Source organism: Lepus europaeus, assembly GCF_033115175.1.
Source record: "Lepus europaeus isolate LE1 chromosome 21 unlocalized genomic scaffold, mLepTim1.pri SUPER_21_unloc_4, whole genome shotgun sequence".
In the NCBI taxonomy this organism is placed as follows: Eukaryota; Metazoa; Chordata; class Mammalia; order Lagomorpha; family Leporidae; genus Lepus; species Lepus europaeus.
Genome location: NW_026909009.1, coordinates 377,236 through 395,000, shown reverse-complemented (window position 1 = coordinate 395,000; position 17,765 = coordinate 377,236). Strand labels below are relative to the sequence as shown.

At 50.0% G+C, this 17,765-nt stretch overlaps 1 long non-coding RNA gene across 1 annotated transcript in view; it reads right to left on the bottom strand.

Annotated features, from left to right (window-relative positions):
- The window catches only part of LOC133754341 (uncharacterized), a 51,272-nt gene continuing 33,507 nt past the window's right edge, over positions 1 to 17,765 (bottom strand). Inside the window, exon 3 of the long non-coding RNA XR_009865212.1 lies at positions 1 to 73. This is a non-coding gene — a long non-coding RNA (uncharacterized LOC133754341). The remainder of the gene's footprint in view (positions 74 to 17,765) is intronic.

The following is a 17,765-nucleotide window of genomic DNA, read 5'->3' as shown; positions in this document are numbered from 1 at the left end:
ACAAAGCAGCCTTGGCCCTCTTTTCAGTCTTGGTGCAAATCCAGACCCCATGGTGGGACTGAGCCTCCTTCACCTGTCAAAAAGACAAAATACAACAAGTTTAATCGAAAAGACCCTACTGGCTTTTGAATGTCATTCTAGAATCAGGCTGAACACTTCCGTGTATAAAATAGGACAGGTGTTCCCATGAGCTGCACAGACTGAGAATGGTGGCGACTTTCACAGAACAGGCATGGTAGAGAACAGAGAATAAAACGTTTCAAAGTTACTTTCCTGGTTGAGTTTAAAGCCAAGGGGAGGGGCGAGCATTGGGTAGTTTGCACCTCCCATCTGGTTCCCTGCTAATGCCCCTGGGAAAGCAGCTGAAGGTGGCCCAAGTGCTTGGGCCCCTGTCACCCACGTGGGCGACCCAGATGGAGTTCCAGGCTCCTGGCTTCACCCTGGCCTATTCCTGGCCACTTTGGGCATTTGGGGAATGAATCAGCGGGTGGAAGATCTCTCTCTCTCTTTCTCACTCTGCCTTTCAAATAAAATTTTTTTGACAGGCAGAGTTAGACAGTGAGAGAGAGAGAGAGACAGAGAGAGAGGACTTCCTTTTTCCGTTGATTCACTCTCCAAATGGCCGCTACAGCCCGCCGGCCTGAAGCCAGGAGCCAGGTGCCTCTCCTGGTCTCCCATGGGGTGCAGAGCCCAAGTACTTGGGCCATCCTCCACTGCACTCCCGGGCCATAGCTGAGAGCTGGCCTGGAAGAGGGGCACCCAGGACAGAATCCGGCACCCCAACTGGGACTAGAACCCGGGGTGGCGGTGCCGCAGGTGGAGGATTAGCCTAGTGAGCCGCGGCGCTGGCCTCAAATAAATTTTAAAAATAAATCGAGCAGGCCGGCGCCGGCTCACTAGGCTAATCCTCCGCCTGCGGCGCTGGCACACCGGGTTCTAGTCCCAGTTGGGGTGCCGGATTCTGTCCCGGTTGCCCCTCTTCCAGGCCAGCTCTCTGCTGTGGCCAGGGAGTGCAGTGGAGGATGGCCCAAGTGCTTGGGCCCTGCACCCGCATGGGAGACCAGGAGAAGCACCTGGCTCCTGGCTTCGGATCAGTGCGGTGCACTGGCCACAGCACAGCAGCCGCGGCTGCCATTGGAGGGTGAACCAATGGCAAAGGAAGACCTTTCTCTCTGTCTCTCTCTCTCACTGTCCACTCTGTCAATAATAATAATAATAATAATAATAAATAAATAAATAAATAAATCGAGCAGAGGGGACTTCTAAACTGGCCTGAGTGGAGATTTGTCTGTTAGCTCTCCTGTTCCTCAGAAAGCCCGATGAGCAACCCGGTTTCTGTTGAGTGACGTGGAGTTTTAGCATGAGAGACTCCATTGTGGTGCGGCATGCTGGGCCCCATGCAGGAGCTCAGCCTACATCCATGGCCGCCTATAGGTTTTATTTAACAACCTCCCATCAGCAATGCTTCCTACTGGTATTTCCAAAGAATGGAAGATCTATTGCCAGTTCAGAAAACAATCCTCTACCTCCTTGTTACACACTTGGGTTGCATTGGAACGAACAAGGGGTCTGCCCCAGTGAATGAACTCAAACCTAGCCGCCCACCCCGCGCCCTGTGCCCCACCCCCAGCCGCCAGGTGACCTGCGGTTGCAGTTCTGTCACACTTGCCCCTGCAGCTGCCTAAGGAGCTATCCCCTCCGGCCCACCTGGACGGCCTCAGGACCACCCACCATGCTGCATCACTAAGCCTCCCCTCACAAAGACCTCTCTCTCTGTCTTCTCCTCCCAGCCCTTCCTCTTCAAATAGAATTTGTCATTCTGCCTCTGGCCTCCTGCTGTGCTCCCTGAATCACCCCATTATGGGTCTACTCACGCGGCCCGTAATGTATCTGTTTGTTTGAAGGCCTCCTCTTCCCTAACCTCACACCTGGCAGCGGGCGGGCAGGCATCGTAAATGACTGTCCCGTGAGTAAGTAAGCCAGGCAGCGCCCTCCTGCCTTGGTCTCCTGCCTGTCTGTCTCTTCTTCTGTTTTTAACATTTATTTATTTACTTGAAAGTCAGAGTTACACAGAGAGAGGGAGAGGCAGAGAGAGACAGAGGTCTTGCATCGCTACTTCATTCCCCAGTTGGCCGCAACAGCTGGAGCTGAGCTGATCTGAAGCCAGGAGCCTGGAGCTTCTTCTGGGTCTCCCACACAGGTGCAGGGGCCCAAGGACTTGGGCTATCTTCCACTGCTTTCCCAGGCCATAGCAGAGAGCTGGATCGGAAGTGGAGCAGCCAGGACTTTAACCGGAGCCCATATGGGATGCCCGCACTGCAGGTGGTGGCTTTACCTGCTACGCCACAGCACCGGCCCCTGTTGTCTCTCTTCTTTTAGTGCCTGTATTTAGGAGTTATCAATTTGAGAGTCACACGGGGTGGCGGGGGGAGCACAAGCTCCCATCCTCTAGTTCAATCTCCAAATGCCTGCAACAGCTTAGCCCTAGCAAAAGCTGAGCACTCAATTTGGGTATCCCCTGTGGGTGGGAGGGGCCCAACTACTTGAGCCGCTGTGACTTCCCTCCAGGGTCTCATTAGCAGGGAGCTTGACTCTCAGGACTCCAATGTGGGGCACAGGTGTAACAGCCAAAATGCCCACCCATATCTGGTTTTTTTTTTTTTCTGGTTTCTTATCTATAATTTCTACAGAGAAACTCTGTATCAGGAAGAATATTGAACACAGAGAAAAAAAATTCTGTGTTGAAGTCCTTGATCCAACACCTCTTAGCTATGAGAAGTCTATATGTCTGGATCTGGCACTGTGGCCATGGCGGGTAAAAATGCCACCTGCAGTGCCGGCATCCCATATGGGCGCTGGTTCTCGTCCCGGCTGCTCCACTTCCCATCCAACTCTCTGCTGTGGCCTGGGAAAGCAGGGATAGATGACCCAAGTCCCTGGGTGCCCGAACCCACATGGGAGGCCCAGATGAAGCTCCAGGCTCCTGGCTGCCAGCTGGCCCAACCCAGCCTTTGTGGCCATTTGGGAAGGGAACCATCAGATCACTGCTTCCCCAGGCGCATTAGCAGAGAGCTGGATCGGAAATGGAGCAGCTGGGACTCCAGCTGTTACCGGTGGATGGCAGGGTTCTTGTCTTCGCGCAAGAAAGAATTCAGGCGTGAGACAGGGAGTAGTGGGAGGTAGAATAGCAAGGTTTATTAGGGAAGGGACATCCGTAAGGATGGATGGGCACCTCTCCAGACAGGACCTGAGAGTGCCGAGTCGCTCGGACTGGAGGTGGGGGGGGAGGAGCGAGATTACATGGTTGAGTGGAGAGATTACACCTGGGCAGGCGGGAGGGCGGCTCAGCAGAGAGGCAGAGGGCTGAGCGCCCAGTCCGGTTGAGGCGCGCGGGGGGTGGGGGGTGGGTGGTAAGGAGATGGGTCTTTGTTCTCACACATCTCCTCCTGAAACAAAGGATTTTATGGCTGTAAATATTAAGAAGCTCCTATCTGAGTTTTCCCCTGAAGGTATCAGACAGGAGGAAGCCTAGCTAGCACCATCCTAACCCAGGATCCGGTGCAGGGTATTTGAAATGCAGATACTGGGCTGCATCTGGGAGATTGTGGAAGATGTGTCAGGCAGAAAGGGTGGGGACCCCCACCTGGAAGGTTATCGGGTAGGAGGGGACAGGGCAGGATGCGAACACGGGGCTGCCCCTGAAACATTATTGGGATGACTTTGAGATGCAGATGCATGTGCTGGACATAGATGTCTTCTCTTTAGGCCTTTGTCACACACACATAAGCTCATATCTGACTTCCTACCTAACACAACCGGCACCCATATATGGGATGCCGGCACTGTAGATGGCAGCTTTACCTGCTACACCACAGGCGCAGGTCCCTGGGAACCTGTTTTTAAGTCTCTTATTGTTGAGGTATAACTTACATGGTAACGTTCTTAATAACATTCTTATTTATGTTCATCTACTGCAAGGGCAGAGAGACAAAAGAGATCTTCCACCTGCTGCTTCCCTCTGCAACAGCCAGGGTGCATTATAGCAGGCAGGTGGGTAGACGCGGGCAGCTGCGACTCCAGGATGGGAGTGGAGGCAGCCCAGGCAGCAGCTCCACCTGCGGGGCCACACCCCACCCCTACCTGGTAACTTTCTCAGCCTCCGTATTTTTGTTTTTTCAGTCTCCTGGTTTCTCACTGAATGCCTTCACAATTGCTACTCTTGTTTAGTTTATTTTCTCTTTGTTTCCAGAATACAGGACAATCAAACACCCTAAGGCGTGAGATCCCTGTCTGGCCGAGTTGTCGAGTTGTCTGTCGGCATCAGCCCCATCTGGTTCCTCTACCCTGGATGAGCTGCTCTCCAAGTGGCCGCGGGGTAAATTCCTTCCATCAGGGGGCACTGTTGTTGCTTTCTGTCTGGAAGAATTCCTCTAACAACACCAGCAGATTTGGTTTATTTTCTCCATCAGGAGGCTTCATCCTTGGTAGATCACCTGAGTTCTGTTTTTTTATTGCTTAATAAAATATCTGAGCCCAGGTCCTTTGTAAAGCAGAAGAGATTTCTTCAGCTCGCGGTTTTGCAGCTGAAAATCCAAGACCTGGCGGCCCCACCGACTCCGCCCCTGGTGAAGGCCACTGGGCTGCATCTCGCCATGGCATCATGGTGGGAGTGTGTGCAGGGGGAGGAAGCAGTCACATGGGGATACAGAAAGCCAGAGAAACTCAGGAGCTGCGCTGCTTTTGTTTTTCTAATGTGAGGTCAGAGAGAGAGAGAGAACACTCTCATTCACTGGTTCACACACCCAAATGCTTGCAAAACGATTTCACACTCTGCTTTCAGAGGGTCGTGAGTTCCCAGGGTTTGTGCTGCTGTGGCGTCCACGCTGCTCACCCCGGGAGCAGGGGCCCGGTTACCAGCTCTTCACCTGGTGGGGACAGCTGGCTGCAACCCACATGACTGACCCCACTGCCCCACTCCACACGGGCTGTGTACAGGGGCCGCCGTGCCCATCTGTCCATCACAGCGTGGCCTCCTGGAACCATGCCTGCTGGAGCTAAACCCACCAATTAGATCTCTCCGCAGGAAACCTGCTTGGAGAATGCCCCGGCCCAATGACAGCTTTGGTCCTCCCTCTCTCTCTCTCTCTCTCTCTCTCTCTCTCTCTCTCTCTCTCTCTCGTTCTGCAGTCCCTCCCTGCTAACCTTCCCACTGGCCATACAAGTCATGTTACCTTCTCCCCTCTGGAATCTTTAAGTATAATAATTTTTAAAAAGCCCTTGTTTCTGTTATTTCATGCGTTTTCTTCAGCTGCCTCCTCTGTCTGACCAGACAGATGCCCCCTGGCCCCACGAACAGAAGCCTTGTCCTGCTTGAGGCTCTCCCAGGGAGTGGCTGTCTTGGCTGGTGGCCACTCTCCAAAAACGGACTTCCAGACCACGATAGCGGGCGAAGCCGGTGGACATTCCGTTCTGCCACCCACCCCAGGTCAGCCTGTTTCCTCAATTAGTAAATACGGGATGACACCTATGTCGCGCTATTTTAGGGGATGAAATGACGTACAATAATATGATTGGGCAATTCCAAGACAGAAGACTCGCAGCCCACGGAGGCAGGGAGCAGTGGCCCTGGCGGTGGAGGTGTTTGAACAAGCGAGAGTACCGGGGAGGAGGGACAATCTGCCCCTTTGCTGAGAGCCAGGGAGGCTGTGGAGGGATGGCCAACACAGGCAGAGATTGGAAGATGCTGCTGGAGGAAGCAGCAGGTGGCTGGTGATCAGGGGATTAGTCCCTGGAATGCCCCATCTTCCCTGTGCTAGGCTAGACAAAGAGCAGAGCCGGGCGCCCATCAAACAGGACATTTTTGCGATATGATAACAACCACGATAACATCAATAGCAACAGAGACAGCTGCCAGCAGCCGGGCCTTTGAAACCTATCAGCCACTGAGCTAACCTCTGCAGGAACGTTATCTCAAGTCAGCACCCCACACTACCGCATGGTGAGGTCTCCTGAGAGCACTGAAGTGGAAGTCCAAGGTCACTCGGCTCACAATGGGAGGGCCGGGGTTTGGATAAATGAACGGCTGACTCCAGAGTCTGGGCCCTGAGCCTCGTGACCATGTTTCTTCCCTGCCTGGTACCAACTTGTAATCAGCAGTCTCCGGAGCGGGATGAAAGTCAGGTGCACGGGGCCGCGGACTGGCATGGAGCTGATGAAACTGCCCATCCATACTCAAAGCTGCCTCGAGGCCGCTGAATGTGTCAAAGCGTGTGGTAAGCATCAGTGGATAGAACACTGGACCTCTACTTACACTTAGGAAGGACAGCAGGTCAGGTTCAAGTTCTGGCCCTGACGCTAGCTACCCTCACCTGCAGGTGAAGTGCTGAGCCTCAGGCCCCCACCTCTAGCATGGGAAAATTGCCTGACCACGTTCTTGTTTGCAACCCCTGTGTATTTTAAATTCACTGTCTCGGGGCTGTGTGGTATAGCAGGGTAAGACGCCACCTACGATGCCAGCATCCCATATGGGTGCCAGCTTGAGTCCTGACTGCTCCACTTCTGATCCAGCTCCCTGCTAATGCGCCTGGGAAAGCAGTAGTAGATGGCCCAACTGCTTGGGCCACATGGGAGACCTGGAAGAAGCTCCTGGCTGCTGGCTTCGGATCAGCTGTTGCAGCCATTTGGGGAGTGAACCAACAGTTGGAAGACCTGTCTCTCTCTCTCTCTGACTCTACCTCTCTTTTTAATTCTGTCTTTCAAATAAATAAAATTAATCTATAATAAATAAATGGATAAAATCATAGTCTCCTACATCAATTTTGATGGAACTATGGCTAAGAAAATTTGAGTTACACATAGGCTTCAAACACCTGTGCAAATGCTTTTAGCTTTTTGATACCTTTTACTGTCTAATTTCTTTTTCTAATTTTTTTCTTCTTCTTCTTCTTTCTTTCTTTCTTTCTTTCTTTTTTTTTTTTTTTCTGAAAGGCAGAGTTACAGAGAGGCAGAGGCAGAGAAAGAGAGAGGTCTTCCATCCGCTGGTTCATTCCCCAAATGGCCGCAATGGCCGGAGCTGGGTCTACCCGAAGCCAGGAGCCAGGAGCTTCTTCCAGGTCTCCCATGCAGGTGCAGGGCCCAAGGACTTGGGCCATCTCCCACTGCTTTCCCAGGCCATAGCAGAGAGCTGGATCAGAAATGGAGCAGCCAGGACTCAAACCGGTACCCATATGGGATGCCAGCACTGGAGGCAGCAGCTTTACCCACCAGCTAATTTTCTTTCGAAGCAAAATTACTCTGGAGTTCAGTCTCTAAAGTGCATCACTGAAGAAAAAAAAAAAAATTCAATCCCTGTCTTCGAGAAAGCAGTGACGTAAGAGAAAAGAGCAGGGACGAAGGAGGCAGAGGCACAGGGATCTGCTGTGTGTTTCCTGGCTGCCAGGCTCCTGGGCAGGCCCCTCAGGACCACCCTGTCTTATGGCCCGAGACTGCCCAGAGCAGGTGCGCTGCAGGAAGGATCACGCAGCAGGAAGTTAGACAGGGAAGGCAAGACAGAGACCCAACAGCAAGGAAGGCCACTGGCTCACGACAAATTCTGAGGAATCCCTGAAAGACAGATGGGGTCACATCCATGAAGAACCAAATGCAGAGGAGCTCCAGACCAGGACACGGGCAGGACAATTTGCAATCGAGTGTGGGGTGTGTGCGTGGCGGGGCGGGGTACTGAGCCCAGAGTCGAGGTCAAGGGAGAGGAAGCACGTGAAGAGGCGTCCAATGGCGGCGGCAGCGGCAGCAGGGTGGAGGGGAGCCCCTGGCGGCAGGGTGGAGGGGAGCCCCTAAAGGGCTTGACCCTCCCTGGCTGTGTTAGGTAAGAGGCAGCAGAGCTGCTCACCCACAGGCTAAAACCAATAAACAAACTGATACTGAGATATTCATGTGGATCAAAGGTACACCCTATCAGATTGGAAATAGATGAAGCACAAATGGAGAACTATAAGGGAACATGGGTGGCCGGCGCCGTGGCTCAACAGGCTAATCCTCTGCCTTGTGGCGCCGGCACACCGGGTTCTAGTCTCGGTCGGGGCACCGGATTCTATCCCAGTTGCCCCTCTTCCAGGCCAGCTCTCTGCTGTGGCCCAGGAGTGCAGAGGAGGATGGCCCAAGTGCTTGGGCCCTGCACCCGCATGGGAGACCAGGAGAAGCACCTGGCTCCTGGCTTTGGATCAGCGCGATGCACCAGCCGTAGTGGCCATTGGAGGGTGAACCAACGGCAAAAAGGAAGACCTTTCTCTCTGTCTCTCTCACTATCCACTCTGCCTGTCAAAAAAAAAAAAAAAAAAAAGGGAACATGGGTAAGATCACAAGAGTCGATCAGGTCACATACACAAAAATAGCTAAGGATCTACTGCAGTAGTTTGCTAAGGAGGATAAGAACTTGCAGGAGCCTGATTAAAAATGTAGATTAAGATGAGTACTCTATGCCCCCTCCGGATCCACTTCTGTATGTAGGGTATGAGAATTTACATTTTTAATAAGCAGCCCCAGCGATTCTGATATGGGTGGTCTGGAACTGTATTTTAAGAATCTCTAAGCTAGATAACAATAACTAAGGGCTTGATTTAGCAGATGTGCTGAGAACTTTGTGCCCAAAAGAGAATGATTATTCTTTTAAAATATCATAGAGGATTCATAAAAATGATCTGGTTGACCACAAACAAAACCTTAAGAAAGGGACCAGCGCTGTGGTGCAGTACATTAATCCTCCACCTGCAGTGCCAGCATCCCACGTGGGCACCAGTTCGGGTCCCGGCTGCTCCTCTTCCGATCCAACTCTCTGCTATGGCCTGGGAGAGCAGTAGAGGATGGTCTGAGAGCTTGGGCCCCTGCACCCGTGTGGGAGACCCGGAAGAAGCACCTGACTCCTGGCTTCAGAATGGCATAGCTCTGGCCGTTGCAGCCATTTGGGGAGTGAACCAGTGGATGGAAGACCTTTCTCTCTGTCTCTGTCTCTATCTGTAACTCTACCTCTCAAATAAATAAATTGGTTAAAAAAAAAAAAAAAGCCTTAGTAAACTCCAGGAAGATACAAACAGGCCATTCTCTGATTACAATGTAGTAAAAATGAGAAATTAACACAAAAGGATAGTAAAAAATCAAACAAAAACTATTTACTGGGCCGGCGCCATGGCTCAGTAGGCTAATCCTCCGCCTTGTGGCGCCGGCACACCGGGTTCTAGTCCCGGTCGGGGTGCCGGATTCTGTCCCGGTTGCCCCTCTTCCAGGCCAGCTCTCTGCTGTGGCCAAGGAGTGCAGTGGAGGATGGCCCAAGTGCTTGGGCCCTGCACCCCATGGGAGACCAGGAGAAGCACCTGGCTCCTGCCTTTGGAACAGCGCGGTGCGCCGGCCATAGCGCGCCTACCGCGGCGGCCATTGGAGGGTGAACCAACGGCAAAAAGGAAGACCTTTCTCTCTGTCTCCCTGTACTGTCCACTCTGCCTGTCTAAAATAAATTAAAAAAAAAAAAAGAATGAACATTATTCGAAAATCTGAAAATAACAAATGCTATAAATATAAATATCATTATTTAAAAAAAAAAACTATTTACTTAGAATGTTTAGAAAAATTTCCCTAAACATGGATAAGAAAAACAAACCCTGAAGTCACAAACCAATTAGAAATAAAAGACAATGAAAGCACTACACAGTAAAATTTGTGAGGCAAGGACAAAGCTATACAAAGAGGAAAATGTATAACCTTAAAATTCATACGCTAGGAGACTGAAAATAAATATAATTTATGAACCAGGATTACAGGGGTGAGGGTGGAAAATCCTAAAATTAAAGCAGAAATTAAACCCGTATTTTACTCAGTTTTCCTCTGAGCCGTGTGAATATTGTTTAACAAGAAAGCATTTACATATTGAGTGTTATTTTAAAAAGGCTACAAAATGATGTGAAAATGCCTAAGAACTCTAAGTAGACTACACATGCAGGCCATAAAGAAGATGCTCCATTCTCACATCAGTTCAGAGGTCATTACGTCATAGAGTTTGTTAGGCAGTTTCACATTATTTTGTAGCCTTTTTTATAACATCTAATACAAAAGTATTAATAATATTCAAGGGACTGGTGTTGTGGCATAGCAGGTAAAGCTGCTGCCTGTGACACCGGCATCCCATATGGGCGCCGGTTCTAGTCCTGGCTGCTCCACTTCTGATCCAGCTCTCTGCTATGGCCTGGGAAAGCAGTAGAAGATGGCTCAAGTGCTTGGGCCCCTGCACCCACATGGGAGACCCGGAAGAAGCTCCTGGCTGCTGGCTTCAGATCAGTGCAGCTCCGGCCGTTGCAGTCATCTGGGGAGTGAACCAGCGGATGGAAGACCTCTCTCTCTCTCTCTCTCTCTCTCCCCCTCTCTCAAAATAAACAAATCTTTTAAAAAAAAAAACAGTCAAACAACTCAGAAGAAAACTGAGCAAAATACAGAAAGCTCTCTCCACCCTCTGGTCCACCAGATCCGGCTTTCTGTTTTTCCACACTTCATGACTTATCATCCGTTTATTCATGTGTCTATTGCTCTATCTCATGTCATTTCTGCTTTTACCTTACCCTCTCCTCCACCCTCAGCCTTGCAACTTGGCTCCTGAAGTCAAATGTTTAATGAAGACCAGAACGCGCTTAATCCTGCGGGGCTTGTATTTCTACATGGTGACAGCTGGCTACCACTGTCCTGCACAGCCCTCTCCACTGCCCACCAGACCGTGCCCTGGGCCAGGTTTGTTACTTGTTACACACCTAACTGCTTTTTTTTTTTTTTTAAAGATTTTATTTATGTATTTGAGAGGTAGTTACAGAGAGAGAGGGAGAGAGGGAAAGACAAAGAGAAAGGTCTTCCATCTGCTAGTTCACTCCATTGCTAGTTCACTCCCCAGATGGCCACAATGGCCAGAGCTGAGCCGATCCGAAGCCAGGAGCCAGGAGCTTCTTCCAGGTCTCCCACGTGGGTGCAGGGGCCCAAGGACTCAGGCCATCTTCCACTGTTTTCCCAAACCATAGCAGAGAGCTGGATCGGAAGTGGAGCATCCGGGACTCGTATCAGCACCCGTATAGGATGCCGGCACTGCAGGCGGTGGCTTTACCCACTACGCCACAGCGCCGGCCCATCACTCGTGTGATTTAAAAGTCTTTTAGGGCAGACATTCCATCTAGCAGTTCCGACCCCCACATCCCGCATGGGAGGGCCTGGGTTTGTTGCCTGGTACTGCTCCCCATTCCAGCTTCCAGCTAACAATACACACCCTGGGAGGCAGCAGCTAAGGACCGAGTACTTGGGTCCCTGGTCACCCACGTAGGAGACTCGGAATGAGTTCCCAGCAGCCAGCTTCAGCCTGGCACGGCCCTGGTTGTTGCCAGCATTTGGGGAATGCACCAGCAGATGGGAGATTTCTGTCTGTCTCCCTCTGTCTCTCAAGTAAATGAAAGAAAATGCCTAAAACGGTTCTTTGAAATTATCATCATGTGCCCCAAATTCCAATATTTCAGAATCCAAAATGTATCTCTCAACTGACTCCTCTACCAGAAGCAGCACAAAAATCTTTGTCGTTTTACGGGTCCTGATTCATGGTTTGGCAAATACTGTCACCGTAATTATAACATAGTGATGTGATGATTGAACTCGGCTTGTGTGGGCTGGCCAGGATGTCTAACCAACAACTCCCTCCCTCCCTCCCTCATTGATTCAATCAATCAACTATTCAATTCATTTGCTTAACAAAGATTTGCATACTCCCTCTATGCCAGGCACTTTTCTAGGGACCAGAAACACGGCAGCTCATCTCTGTTCTCTATAAAGCTTAGATCTGGATCGGGGAGGAATGTTTCAGGCCCTAAATGTATACCTTACAAATGACCTACAGAAATAGACCACAGGGTGCCGGCATGGGCATGGTGGTACAGTGAGTGAAGCCACCTCTTGCAGTGTTGGCATCCTATGTGGGTACTGGTTTGAGTCTGGCTGCTCTACTTCTGATCCAACTTTCTGCTATAGCCTAGGCAAGCAGTGGAAGATGGCACAAGTGCTTGGGTCCCTGCACTCATGTGGGGGACCTGGAAGAAGCTCCTGGCTTCTGGCTTTGGCCTGGCCCAGCCTGACTGTTGCAGCCATTTGGGGAATGAACCAGCATATGGAGGATTCTTTCTCTCTCTTTCTGCTCCTGCCTCTCCTGACTTTGAAATAAATAATCTTTTAAAGAAAATAGTTCTTGGGGCCGGTGCCGCGGCTTAATAGGCTAATCCTCCGCCTTGCGGCGCCGGCACACCGGGTTCTAGTCCCGGTCGGGGCACCAATCCTGTCCCGGTTGCCCCTCTTCCAGGCCAGCTCTCTGCTGTGGTCAGGGAGTGCAGTGGAGGATGGCCCAAGTGCTTGGGCCCTGCACCCCATGGGAGACCAGGAGAAACACCTGGCTCCTGGCTTCGGATCAGCGCGGTGCGCCGGCCGCAGTGCGCCTACCACGGCGGCCATTGGAGGGTGAACCAATGGCAAAGGAAGACCTTTCTCTCTATCTCTCTCTCTCACTATCCACTCTGCCTGTCAAAAAAATAAAATAAAATAAAAAAGAAAATAGCTCTTGGGTAAGGGTTCCATGAACTTTGTATGATGTATCCTCTACTCTATGGCTATTATCATACAGGAATAGGGTTTTCCTTTAAACTTGACCCAGAATTTATGACTTCAGACCTGGCAGACATAGGAAACATAACCTAACCTCCCAAAACCTCCAGAGGACTGTGTGACTTGGCCAAGGTCTCCAGGCTTGCTGAGTCTAGGCCACTTGCTGTCTACTCCCCCAGGTAGGAACTGCAAGTCCAATGCCTTCAGAAGATGTAAGGTGATATAAAACATCCAGGGGAGTGGCGGCGTGGAGACCAGGGACAACTTGAGACGCGTGCTCAGAATAAGTTTCCTAATTCGCAATAAAGCAGCACCAGCGATGAGCTCAGCTCCCTGCCAGGATGGCTCACAGGTCTGGGGGCTGAGGCTGGCCCTGTTAGTCCAGGTCCAGGTCTGAGCCCTGCCCTGTGGCCATACAACCTCCCACTGAGCACTCATTTCTGTATTTCGGCATATCTTTTCCAAGCCCTAAGAATTTTTTAAAAAATTTAAAAAGGCTTTCCTACATGCCTCTGTTTTCTCTGGATTATTTTCCCTCAAGTTTGAGCCATATTTTGAATGTGACCAAAGTTAAAAAAGAAAAAAAAATTTAACTGACACATTAATGCCTTCACATGACACAACATTAATTTTTTAATTTATCTAAGTTTACCCTTTTTAATAGTAAAGACATAGATTAATTTTATATGAAAATGTCTCAGGAATATCTCAGGACTTTCTTGCCTTCTAGAATGTACAGTAAGGGTGGGTGTTTGCATTGTGGCTAGGATGCTGCCTGGTTCGTGTCCCACCTCCCCTGCTTCAGACCAGCTCCCTGCTAATGTGGACCCTGGGAAGCAGCAGACGATGGCTCAAGTACTTGGGTCCCTGCCACTTACAAAAGAGAATCAGATGGAGCTACAGGCTCCTAGCTTTGGCCTGGTTCATCCCTGGCTGTGGTAGGCATTTGGGGGAATGAACCAGTGGATAGAAGAACTCTATTTTTGTCTCACTCTTTCCATCTCTTTAACTCTCAAATAAAATTTAAATAAATAAGTAACTTTTAAAAAGATGTATTTATTTATTTGAAAGGCAGAGTTACAGATAGGGAGAGAGGGAGAGTCAGAGAGAGAAGTCTTTTCCATCTACTGGTTCATTCCCCAAATGGCCGCAATGGGCAGAGCTGGGCTGATTTAAAGCCAGGAGCAAGAGCTTCTTCTGGGTCACCCACACTGGGGCAGGGCCCAAGCACTTGGGCCATCTTCTACTGATTTCCCAGGCCACAGCAGAGTGCTGGATCAGAAGAAGATCAGCCAGGACTCGAACTGGCACCCATTTGGGATGCTAGCACCACAGATGGAGGCTTAACCTACTACACCACAGCACTAACCCAATAAGTAAATTTTAAAAGTTCTGTAGTTCCCCCATACATGGGCGATGTGTTCTAGGACCCCCAGTGGATCCCTTTAAACCACCAAACTCTACATATACTATATTTCTCCTTATACATACATACCCAAGATAAAGCATAATTTATAAATTAGGCACAAATAAGAGATTAATACAGCAGCCAACAATCAAATAGAACAACTATAACCATATGCTGTAATAACAGTTCTATGAATGCGCTTTCTCTTGCATGTGCTATACCTCAATGGTCAATCTGATAACTGAGACAGCCCCCAAGGAGTAACAGATGGGCAGCACAGACAGCGTGGATGCGTGGACAAAGAGATGATCCCCACCCACCCACCAGGCGGGACAGAAGGGGACAGTGTGAGTTCTTGTCCTGCTACTCAGAACAGCATGCAACTGAAAACTGATGAATTGTTTATTTCTGGAATGTTCCATGTATTATTTTCAAACCTCAGCTGACCTCAGATAACTGGAACCACGGAAAGTGAAACCACAGATAAGAGGGAAATTGCTGTAGCTTGAAGTCATTTAGTCTTTTCTTGATACTAATGGTCAGTGATTTGTGTAGAAGTTGACCTATAGTGAGACGTTGTCAACAGCAATTTTTTTTTCTTGTCTATGTTTTTCTGTGACTTCATCTCCCACCTGAATTTCCAGAAGTGTAGGATATGGTTCCAAAGAGCAGGGCAGACCCTGCCCCCAACCCTCCCCTGTGAACCTCTGTGGATCTGTGTTGTTTTCACACTTTTTAGTCATCCTAATTTGGCATGACGCAGAAGAGTTGTTAACTTTGATTTTTAAACATCTTTCTTCTGTAGTTCCCCAAATCCAAGCCACAGAGTTCAAAGTACTCGGAAAATGTTCCTTCCATGTGAGGTGTGCTCTAATCTTCGGCTGCTGGATCAAAATCCCTGGCAGCTCTTTTGTCAAAAAACGTGTTACCTTTTAGACACCAATTCTGTTAGCTCAAAAACCAGCCTAAAATATGCAACATTAAAATTTTTATTTATTTTTATTTCATTTGAAGGCAGAGAGAGAGAGAGAGAGAGAGAGAGAGAGAGAGGCAGACACATAGAGATCTTCCATCCACTTGGGTTTACTCCCCAAGTGCCTATAAAAGCTGGGGTTGGGCCAGGCCACAGCCAGGAGCCAGGACCTCAATGTAGGTCTCCCCTGGGGGGTGGCAGGGATCACCATCCGGTGCCTCCCAGGTGCACACCAGCAGGAAGGTGGAACTGGATGTGGCAGCAGGACTGGAACCACAACTCTCTGGTAAGGGCTGTGGGGGTACCACGCAGTATCTTAAGCACTGTGCCAAACGCCAGGCCCTAAGATCTCGTCTTTAGCAAACATCCCAAGTGGTGCCTGTGCGTGTCAGATCTTGAGGACCGCCGCTCTCCTTTCCTTCTAACCATGGTTCTCAAACACTGCTGCAAAGCCAGTCTCGTAGGAGGGACAGGACAGAGTCCCAATCAGAACCTCCAAGGGACAGGCCCGGCACGGTCGTGTTTTCCGTGATTGTTTTTTTGCTCTAGATTTGGAGCTGCTTGTGCATTTCACGCTCAGTTTGTAAGGAGCAATCCGGAGAGGTCCCATGTATCCTCGGCCCAGTTTCTTGTCAGGGTGATGTCTTGTAACAACAGTAGTACATCATCACAACTGGGAAACTGGCATTGATACACATTCCTAGTAGGTGGTTAAACTACGTCTCTCCTCTCACTTGCCTTGTGCCTCTGCTTCTACTGATATACCTCATTTCTTTAATGTGCTAGTGTTGTGTTTAATTTTACTTATTTATTTGAGAGACAGAGAGAGAGAGAGAGATAGCCAGAAAGAGAAATCCCAAACAGTCCAGGGGCTGAAGCCAGAAGCCAAGAATTCAGTCCCACGTGGGTGGCTGGAACTCAGTCACCTGAGCCACCCTGGTGCCTCCCAAGGTCTGCATTAGCAGGAAGTTGAGTCCAGAGCAGAGCTGCGCCTCTTGGTGTTACAATATGGGATGCAGGCAGGCAACCTCACCTATGTCCTAACTGCTCTGCAAAATGCCTAACCTGCTTTTTTTTCCCTTTCTATTTTGAAACCATGTAAAAGCACAGAAAATTGATCATGATCGTATAATTAACACCCAGATACCCCTAGCCTGCGTTCTCCAATTACCATGTTGCCACATTCGTCCCCTGCTTTCCCCTCTTCCGTGTTATATACATAACCTTCATTCTGACCCATTGACGCATGGCTGCTGACCACACAACCCCTCATGCCTGCACTCTTCAGTGTCCCAAGCACAGGACATTCACTCGTCACAAGGCTACCGTTAGGCTTCGCCGACAGCCTGGGGGTCCCCTAGAAGCCCATGAGTTGAAGGCTTGGTCCCTAAAGCCTTAGGTAAATGGTCAACGGATTAAGGGGGGAGACTGGATACAATTCTGGAGTCCAAAGGTGGGCCTTCTAGGAAGTCCTTCAGGTGTGGCCTTGGGAGAGGCCTGGCTATCAGCTGACTTCAGCCTAGCTTCTCTTTCTCTTCCTCACTCCCCACAGGCTCCCCCCTCCATACGTGTCCCACCACTATCAGGTGCCACACTAATGAGGCCCTGAGATCTTGGACTGTGAATGGCCCAAACCGCAAGCTGAAGTGAGCTTTCTTCCTTCCCGAGTAGCTCCTCTCACGTCTCTAGGTTGTAGTAACAAAAGCTGAGTAATATAGCCATGGTACCATGAATGCATGCAGGAAATGTAATGTTGATGCAGTATCATTTTCAAGGCCTTGTGAATTTCGGGAAACCACCCTTCAGTGGAGCAATTCCTCTGACCACGTTGCAGGAGGGTGAACTCGCTGTACCTACCTTTCATAGGGTGCGGCCCCAAGCCTTTCTCAGGCCTCAGGCCATTGGTGTCTGCAAAGACCCCAGGCCAGTTGGTTTGTAAGCTGTCCTTCAACTTGGGTCTGTCTGGTTGTTTCCTCATCGGGTTTCATTTTTGAAAAACATTTCTCATCTACGTTATCAGCTATGGCTTCACTGGGGAGCTATTTGGCTAAGGAGAGGTTCCCTCTGTTATGGTTTAAAACACTGTGAAGCCAGCGCCGCGGCTCAATAGGTTAATCCTCCGCCTTGCGGCGCCGGCATACCGGGTTCTAGTCCCGGTCGGGGTGCCGGATTCTGTCACGGTTGCCCCTCTTCTAGGCCAGCTCTCTGCTGTGGCCCAGGAGTGCAGTGGAGGATGGTCCAAGTGCTTGGGCCCTGCACCCCATGGGAGACCAGGAGAAAACACCTGGCTCCTGCCATTGGATCAGCGCGGTGCGCCGGCCGCAGTGCGCTGGCCGCGGCGGCCTTTGGAGGGTGAACCAACGGCAAAAGAAGACCTTTCTCTCTGTCTTTCTCTCTCACTATCCACTCTGCCTGTCAAAAAAAATAAATAAATAAAATAAAACACTGTGAAACCTAACTGATGGATGGCTACCTCTGAGCACCTCACCCCCAGGCAGAAGATCGATAATATTCACAACAGACTGTGGCACAACCTCAAGCAAATGCAGGCCTGGGTCGTTCCCAGCCTGTCACTGCTCATTCCAAGGAACAGGGAATCGTGGCGCCCGGGGTTTCTCTGAGGCCTGAGTGAACAACATTACTTCTCCCTTCTTCAATTTTTTCAAACTGTAACATGGCAATGAAGATACCTAGCATTTTTTTTCTAAAAAAAATTTTTTT